The following is a 9,322-nucleotide window of genomic DNA, read 5'->3' as shown; positions in this document are numbered from 1 at the left end:
AAAGAAGCCTCAATGATATAGCTAGCAGCCTTGAAAAAATTGTCCCTTAAAGAAAATTTAGATAGAAATTAATAAAATGTCAAAGAGAACCACAATCACCCAACCAAGAACCTATCACAGCCTGACTTGATACAATCAATTTAATCCAAGAACATATCACAGCCTAACAAATCACTCTGTTTTCTTTTTTCTGCAGTATGAAACATTGTACTAGAAAATCAATGCACATTTTATACAAAGAAAATAAACAAACGGAACATCCGCATAATTTACTACCTAAATGACAAAGGAAGTTCTACAGAAGACAGTTACTTGTGTTCAAGATCAGGTCCAGCCCTATGCCAAAATATATTGGAAATAACTTGCATATTAGAACTTAAGATGAAGGAGACGAAACTCTAAGGACAATATAAACAAGAAACCATGTGTGTTCAACGTTCATTCACTTAATAGAATATATACGCATTCAGTAAGACACTGCTGACCCTTGGGCCTGCTAATATCCACAACTTTCCGTCCTGTCAAGACCCTATTTTCACCAACTATACACAAAAGATTAATGGGTATCCAAAAAACTAAAGCATTATCTACAGCAATATATTGGATGTGCTAGATAAATGGTTGTTTATCCACAAACATTACAGAAATTATAACCCAAGACCAATTGTTAGATATGTAAAAAGGCTGAAAACTATGACAACATATAAATTTTTGATTTTAAGATTTCGGTCTCGAATAGAGCAAAAAACAAAAGGAAATTAGATACAACTGTGAACTCCTACTAAGTCTATATAAATGAATGAATTCCATACCAGTGGCTCAAAATCATGGGTAATGAGGATATTGTTTGGACGCATATCACGGTGGACAATGCATCCTACTCTACATTCCTCATGAAGGTATCGCAACCCTCTAGCATAAAGGTATCGCAACCCTCATGAGGATATTGTTGTGCAGCCCATTCCAATCTTTGCCAATTACGCCCTGCATAAAACCTTTTTTGTTATGGACCAATTCAAGCAATACACTGAAGCATAACTAAGAAAGAGTGATATTCATATAACAGAGGTGACTTTTTCCCACTGAAAGAAATCTACAAATTTTAATCAGCATACGCAAAATGCTGCCACAATTTTGAAATTGAAGGATAAGGAAAAGCTTTAGGTCCAAAAGAATTCTCTAGTACCTCTATACTATCATATTTCTTTCTACAACAATGTAGGAGGTTTCATTCATGAACTAGTTGGGCAAATAATTATTTCTTCACATATTAGCTTTCTTGATTAACATTTGCATGTCAAATTTTTTATGAGCTAAACCACTTTACGGAGGCAGTGGTGTATGTAACCTTAAAATTGATTAGGCATAATCATAAAACATAGTTGCTAAAATGAACTTCAAAAGTCTTACCATATAAATGAGAATCCAGTGATCCATTGCAAATATATTCATAGACCAACAATCTTCTTTTTGTCCTCAACACGTAACCCAATCAAGATCACAACGTTTGTGTTGTTGTGCCGCTTTAAAACCTCAACTTTCGAAAGCAAAACTCATGATCGCCACAGGAACTAGCCAATTTATGTTGCTTCACGACTACATCGCCTCGCCATCCGGTAAGACACCCGTGGACAGATCCAAACCCACCTTCGGCCAAGAAATAGAACCGATCCACCAACATCATATTGCCATAAGAAATAGAACCGTATAAATGAGCTCTGTCATTGGATTAAAAAACTAATTAGGTCAAGTTAAGTTTCAGATAATAGTGAAATTTAATAAAGTTGTCAGAATCTATTTACCTTTTAGAGGACTATCTAGTGCCCATGCATGCAAAGCCCTCATCCCACTCTGGAGTAGGACCTATTGAAACAACCTGACAAGCAAAAAGGGACAATGAGTTCTATAAATGTTACATGAGTAGCGTGCTAGACCAGAGAATTCCGGTAGACCTACTTGAGTAGTGGCTTGGATCGGTTGGATTTGCAGTGGTCCCCAAAACCAAATCCATCCATAGCTCAAAACTAAATAAACACCACTCAGGAGACTCAACCACAGAAAAAAAAGAAACAATTTTTATAAGCAAATATGAAGAAATAAATCACTACAAAACTTGTTCAATCTTTTCCACACAAGGCTAAAAAAAAATTCTCCACCCAAAACCTTCAACATACATATCTAACATCAATAGAAATAAAGACAACTTATTTAAGATAAAAAGAGATGCAGTAGAGATACTTGCCTAAAATATAGGAGATTGACAGCAAGAAATGAGTCATATAACGCTTCCATAAACCTGATCAACAAGCACCAAATAATTATCCTTTTTCTTCATAAAAAGCTTGACAGATATTTACCCCCAAACTACCTGGATTTCTGGCACGTCTCCTTAGAACTAGCTATCATGCCATATACCATCTGAAAGACTATTGAATCTAGTTTACAGGGAAAGAAATGGCATGTCAAACCGATCATTGTAGAGAAAGTTATGCCCATTATCGTAACAGGTGACATAACTGGTCTTCAATTGAATTTCTCTCAGGTTCTTTACATTAGAACATGATCTGTTGGGAAGGTGTCAAAAATTCAGGATGGAGCTTGATTCTCCAATTCAAATTCACCCCCATCATTATCCTACTGTTGACACCTTTTTTTGTTTTTACCAAAAGAAAGCACTAGTTCGCTCCAAGAGTTTCTTCTTGAATTTGGATGGTTCTAATGTCACCTTAAACCCAATTAACTGGGCTGTCCAATAGCCTAAAATATACACCAATGGACCTCCTCACAGTAAAACTAACTCAAAGCCCATTAATTTGTTTGCTACCAGTCCCAATTTAAAATTATTTTTCTGAAAATATGGGGTTTCACATTATATCTATCTATTATGAACGATTTGAAACCAGAATGAACAATGTAGAAGTAAAGTTCCTAAGGTCCTCCCAATGTTTAGCACTACTAGTGCAGTGGACATCTTTGTTTTACATCATCACATATTCATTTTAAATCAACGTACAACAAGGGAGGACAACAATACAAGAAACTAAGGAAACTTAAAGCATTGTAAGAACTGTAACATGTGAATGAGCTTGGTATAAAACAAATGAAAAGCTGAAAAATGAATGAGCTTGGTCCTTTAATAGCAACATATCTCTTAAATAACTCTCAAGAATTGTAAGAGTTTCACATAGAGACATCTCAATATTTAAAAAAAAAAAAATCAACAGTTAAACCCCTACATGCAATAATATATCGAAAGTAAAAATAAAAGCTTTGCTTTTGTAGAAATATCCGGGGAAACCTTAACAGTTCAATATGTAATTGAATGGATGATTTTGATTTTTCAAAAAATTAGGGTTTTAAAATAAAGTAGAAGTATTGTAATAATGAAATTGCTCAAGGCTGTAGAGAATTTTGAAATGAAAGTGGCGAACGAGAGATAACTCACCGAATATGTTGGTGTGCAAGTGACCCTCTAAAAATGGAGCGGCGCTAAAACTAAGTACAGTATTGAGAAAGAACAAAAGGAAGAAGTAGTGTGTTAGATAGAGAAAATAAGAAGCTTAAGAGAGAGACTTAATTTTTGGTGGTGGTGACTTCTCCAAATTTGAATCAACAAGGATCTACAAAAACCATTTTTAAAATAATTCAACAAGTTCAAAGCTTTCTCCATTAGTTAAAATCACTAAGTGTTTTTCCTTCTTCAGTACGCATCTCCTTCTTCTTCAACATCTTTGCCTTCAGTATTATTAGAAAGAAATTTCAAGGCTAGATCTTAATACTCCAATCGTTTCTAGAGTCAGGACAACCTTCATTCATTTCTAGGTTGAGAGGAAGAGTGGCGGAGGAGACGAGAAAGTTGGGCGAGAGAGATGACAATTAATTTTAGAGAAGTGTTTGGGTTATAAATTATTGGAGAAAACACGGTCCCTTAGTTGTAATTTTTTAGTCTTTGAGATCCTTGACGCGCTTTTTTCGTCACTTTATTTAGTAAAACTCCTTAAAATTTAAATGATATAATTATCAAATTATTGGTGACGGTTGGAGTGTTTTTGTGACGCCAATATGCCGTCACAAAAATCCTGACGCCCATTTGGCGTCACAAATGAGAAAAGCCCAGTGTCACAAAAAAGCTATTATGGTGTAGTGGAAATGAAAAATAAATAAATAAAAGAAAATGCTTGCAGCAAGTATCGAACCCGCGACCATACACTGACGGAACACCGCTGATGTAACCGGGTTGCGAACACTGCTAATGCGATATAAAACTGACTTAACTAATTAAAAACAGCAAAAATACGTATCTCGAGGTTGATCATCACATTTTAGCCATCCAATTGTGCCAAAAATCGATCTGGACTGTTGTTTGTCTTAGGATAAATGTAGTCCTGTAGTGCGGAAAAAATCCCTAGCTTATTATATAGATAGTTAGAGATAAAAAGAAAAACGAAAAAATTAGAAAAAATTGGGTTTTGATTGAGTTTTGTGGATGAACATGAGTTGAACTTGGTTGAAGTTGAATACTTACCAAGGGATTAAAGTTTTCATTGCCTTGGGAAGTTCAAGTGTGTGAGGAAAGTTGTGAATTATAGCTCACACACTTTGAATCAACACTCTAAGTCTATTTGACTCTAGTTAATCTAGATTATCAATCTAAAACTAGTTAATCTAGTAGATTAGTATAGTATTAGTTTAGTTTTAAGTTTTGTGCCCTTGAAGGCAAATTTGTCTAAATTATCAAAAACCCAACTTGTGGGCTTTTTAAGTGGACCTTTATTGTAACTTAAAATAGGGTAAAGCTCGAAAGGTTGGCATGATTCTCAGAATATGCGCCAACCGATGTCGCCTTCTCCTCAAGCAGCATGTAAGTATGACTTGAGAGGTAAATTCTAAACCTCCTCGAAGCCTAAGTAAGAGGATACCTTATGTGTTCAAGCATGCTTAAGTGATTGTTTGAAATTTAATTTTTGCACTGCAATTTACATTCGCGCATAAGGCTGAACCCGAGCCACATAACAACCATTGGGAAGTCATTCCCCACATAAATTAGACGTTGTTTGATTTTTGAAGCCCTAGACAAAAAAAAAAAAAAAAAAAATTAAAATTAATCAACTAGAGCCCAAAGTAGTCACGCTCCTCTAGAAAAGGACAAAAATATAGCCACGAGGATTTAAAGTAATAAGTTACCAGATTCCGGTAGATCAACTACCTTCCTCACTCCCCTTCCCCAGATTCATCGTGAGTGAGATTCTTGGTAGCACACCACTTGGTGAAGTGACTGCCTACTCTTCTGAGATGTGTAGTAGAGCCATCCTAGTCTCGCGCCTAATTGTTCCCCTGAACAGGGCATAGTAAAATATAGATCAAAGCAAAGTTTTCAAAACTCCATACTTGCAAAAACGAATTTCAAATTCTTGAGCATACATTGCACCGTTTGCGCATGTTAGGATAGTTTTGGGGTTTTGCTAAAAATGCATGATATTGTGTTCAGGCACTACTGGTATTAGCAAGAATAAAACTTACTCATATAGGACAACACGTCGTCCTAGACAATCTCCTGTTTCTAGTCCTCCATCTACTAAGATGGCCGACGAAGTAGTGCAAGTTGAAGAGCCTCTCTCCAACTTCTACACACTGTTGCAAGATGGGCCTCCATCTTGTATATGACTGATAAATGTAAAATGATGAATAGTTTACCTACGAAATGAACGATGAATTCAATCCGTAAGTAAACTAAAACTAATCTTTATAATCTCAATTATCAAAGCTTCTACTCTCGATGCGAATTGCACTAAGTGGAGTAGGAAGTTCGTTCCACTCCTAGTTCCCTAGCATGGATTGTTTTCTAAGTCTAAGAAATCTTAAGTCTAATGAGAGCTTTCTTAAATGTTATGCTAACAAGACGCGTTAATTTAAATAACAAGATATAATAAATAACAAGATAAAATATAAACCTAAAGCTACGGAAATGAATTGTTTGAATCTAGATAAAGAAATAGGGGAATTAAATCCACCTCGAATCCAACTTAATAACCGACACAACCTCTCCTTTGTGTATATAGATGGTATAGTCGTTGAACAAAAAGAGAAGCGTTATCAAAACCTAATTATCCCTCAATGAGTAAAGGATGAGTAGGGTATCATTCCACTTTTAAGTGTATGTTTATATGAAGGACAGGATTTGGAAAGGGGTTTGAGGGATTAAAAACTATAATTGTAGAGATTTTAGATTCTAATGCTAAACTAAACTAAACTAACTAAACTTAAACTAAACTAAACTAAACTAACTAACTAAACTTATACTAAAACTAAGAATTGGAAATAGGGAGAGAATATGAGAGAGATAGATTCAAGAGATTCAAATCCACCAATGCTTTTGATTCAATGACCTTTTGCTTTTATGTTGTTCTCCAAGTAGACACAATCGGCAATCGAGCGAAAGTGCCGATGCCTTTTGGGTGAAACATGGATTAAACAATTAACTCTACTTAAGGTTGTTCCTATGTTCATGTTACTAGTATCTTCTTTCCTTTTATGTGAGTTTGGGGCAGCCTATTCAATGAATCACCATCTAAGGCAAACACAAGGAATACTTTCCTTACTAAAACACTACACAACTAGAAGAAAAGTAGAGAATAATAGTATAATATTCAATTACAATAAATAAAACTCTATTCTAGCATTATATTCAATTGCAATAAATAAAAGATGTTACTAGCAAATATTCAATTGCAATAAATAAAACCCTAAACTAGCATGATATTCAATTGTAATAAATAAAAACCTTAATCTATACTTCCATCCCCGGTGTGTGGGCAATGGAACTAATAACTAAAAACATAAAGAACTAACCCGATTGAAGAACACTATAAACCGGAAGAATCATTAAACCTTAAGCACTGGCTTCATCTCCTCCCTTGAAGGGAGAAGATTAGCCTTCCTTCCATATAGAAGGAAGAACAAGAAGAGCGAAGAGAAGAAGAAGAGTTCAAGAACATAAGACTAGAAAGACTAATTTATTAAGACTCGACTAGTTTCAAGTTCGAGACAAGAATATAAGTGAATTGGCAAATTACATGAGGAAAGGTCCTCTATTTATAGGGGTTACAATGAGTTCTAGAAGCATTCCAAACCGTCATTTATTTCCTAATACAAAATAGACTTCTTTGAGTCCAACTTCATGTCCAAAAAAGGAAACCGGACTCATTATCCATGCGTCTCAGACTGCCTCGGGCCTTTCGATCTATCGTCCCGGACTCATTCATTCGGGCCTTCGATCCATCGTCGACAAGAAATTTTCTCTTTTTTTGCTCTATCCTTCTATCCTCCTTTTGGGCTTTGGTCCAAGCAACGAATCCTTTGGCCTTGGGCTTCCAAATAGACTTTAATATAGGTCCAAGTCGCATCTTTAACAGCTCCAATTCCTTGGCCTTCTCCATGATTGTCCACGGGCCTCCCATGTGATCCTTAATGCTCAATTGCTTCGTTTTAACCCTATTTTCTCTAATATTCTATAAAACTCTCTTTTACCCTGTAGAATCTTAAAACACAACTTATAAACACTATTAGTCCACTAAGATGGCTAAACAAGAGGCATAATCGAGGGTTAAATAACACTTTTTGAGCACTTATCAATAACCTAGTATAGATTGTCGTATTTCGATTCTTACGTTTTCACAGCAAGAATTTCGAGTCCAATCCCTAGTGTTCATGGCATTTCTACCAAGTACTAACTAGCATGTGAGGTCGCCCACCCATTCTCATGGCGAAACACGACCTTCTAGAGTGGAATAGATTCTACAACGATTCTATACTAAACAACTAAGTTTTCATTAAGGCTTCTCAACCCCCTCTAATGGAGGTTTAGCCTTGAATCATTACGCAATCATTTCCATTTAGATTAAAACTAAACATAATCTAAAGCATTGAAATTTACTTAATTAAACAATAATGAAATCTAATTTAATGACTAAAATGAAATAAACACAAGAATTGAAATTAGATCTAGAAATGGAAATGACAAAAATCGAAATTAACAAATAGCTATTTATTTATTAATACTAATGAAGAACTATGATTCTAATAGTTTAATCTAAGACAAGAATTTGATTTGAAACTAAACTTAAGTAAAACAATTCAATAAAACTAGATCTAGAAGCTATTTTAATGGTTACTTTTTACTCTAACCTATCTACCATTAACAAAGAGCTAAGCTTTTGTTTTTATACATTCAGATCCAAAAATCGTGCATGGGCTTGGAGCCATGTTTTGGGCCAGAGAATCAGGCCCAAAACCCAATTCTTTCAGTCCAAAAAGGCTTCTTCAGCTGCAGTTGGCTTCAACAGACTTTTCTTCCACTTATGCTCCTCTGATTGGGTCAAGGCTTAGACCATTGGAAAGCTCTTTCCGAGCCGGTCGTTTTGACATAAGGTAGGCCCAATTCCGAGGTCTGAGTCCAAAGATATGGCATTCGGAAGTTCTGCTGACTTTTGCTCCTTTATCTCGCTAAAGTGGCACATTTCTGCACATAATGGACTTTGAAGCCTGAAATGCATAAAAACACGTAATCAGTATTAACTCTTACTTATTATTCACATAATTGGTCTAACAGTATGATTATTAAGGGGTTAAAACTACAGTTTTGGGCTCTTATCAAACCACCCCAAACAAACCATTTTGCTTGTCCTCAAGCAAAGATGAGAAATTAGAATAAGTGACCAAAATGGAGTTCTAACTACTCGTTTTAGTTGAGTGCGATTGCATTGACCATATGCAACAAGGCCTTAAACCACTAGGAATTCCCTAGTGGACGAGTTATAGCCTCGTGAGAGTTTTCCAGTGAAGGTACTCACAAACTTCATCTATACTACAACGACTAAGAAAATAAAACTATTGTTTCCTTATTCATGCTCAACTATCTATACATCTCTCTAGCAATTGAATAAGAATAACCAAGTCAGAAACCTAAGTTAATATATGCATAATAATCTATCATCTACAATAAACATATACACAATGAGTAGTACTATAAAATGTTTAGCAGGTTTGTTTCTGAGAACTCGGAATAGCGTCCTTAAGTAGGTTCTCACAATAATAGTCAAGAAACAACACTTTGATTTTTCCACTCAAGTTTCGCTACTCCAGTGTACAGTGGGCACACTTTACCTTACAATCTCAATGACAACAAGGAAGCCGGAGTCGATCAAACACATCTGCCACTTACTATCACACTAACCTATTCCTAATTGAGCTAGAGGTCTTTATTAGGTGTTACGGGGATTAGGAGATGGTTTAAGAAGGAAGGAAATGGATATTCTAAAGGACA

At 35.4% G+C, this 9,322-nt stretch overlaps 1 long non-coding RNA gene across 1 annotated transcript; it reads right to left on the bottom strand.

The window, feature by feature from the left end:
* Positions 1-1,635: 1,635 nt before the first annotated feature.
* Positions 1,636-2,130, bottom strand: LOC147474838 (uncharacterized). Its single transcript, XR_015207299.1, has 3 exons — positions 1,957-2,130; positions 1,803-1,876; positions 1,636-1,716 (listed from the first exon to the last, which is right to left on the bottom strand). It is a non-coding gene; the product is annotated as an uncharacterized LOC147474838 (long non-coding RNA).
* Between the last annotated feature and the right edge of the window lie 7,192 nt (positions 2,131-9,322).

The sequence above is a fragment of the Coptis chinensis genome, chromosome 9 (assembly GCF_015680905.1).
Source record: "Coptis chinensis isolate HL-2020 chromosome 9, ASM1568090v1, whole genome shotgun sequence".
Lineage (NCBI taxonomy): Eukaryota > Viridiplantae > Streptophyta > Magnoliopsida > Ranunculales > Ranunculaceae > Coptis > Coptis chinensis.
Note: the sequence above shows the minus strand (reverse complement) of the source record. Positions and strands in the feature narration are given on the sequence as shown.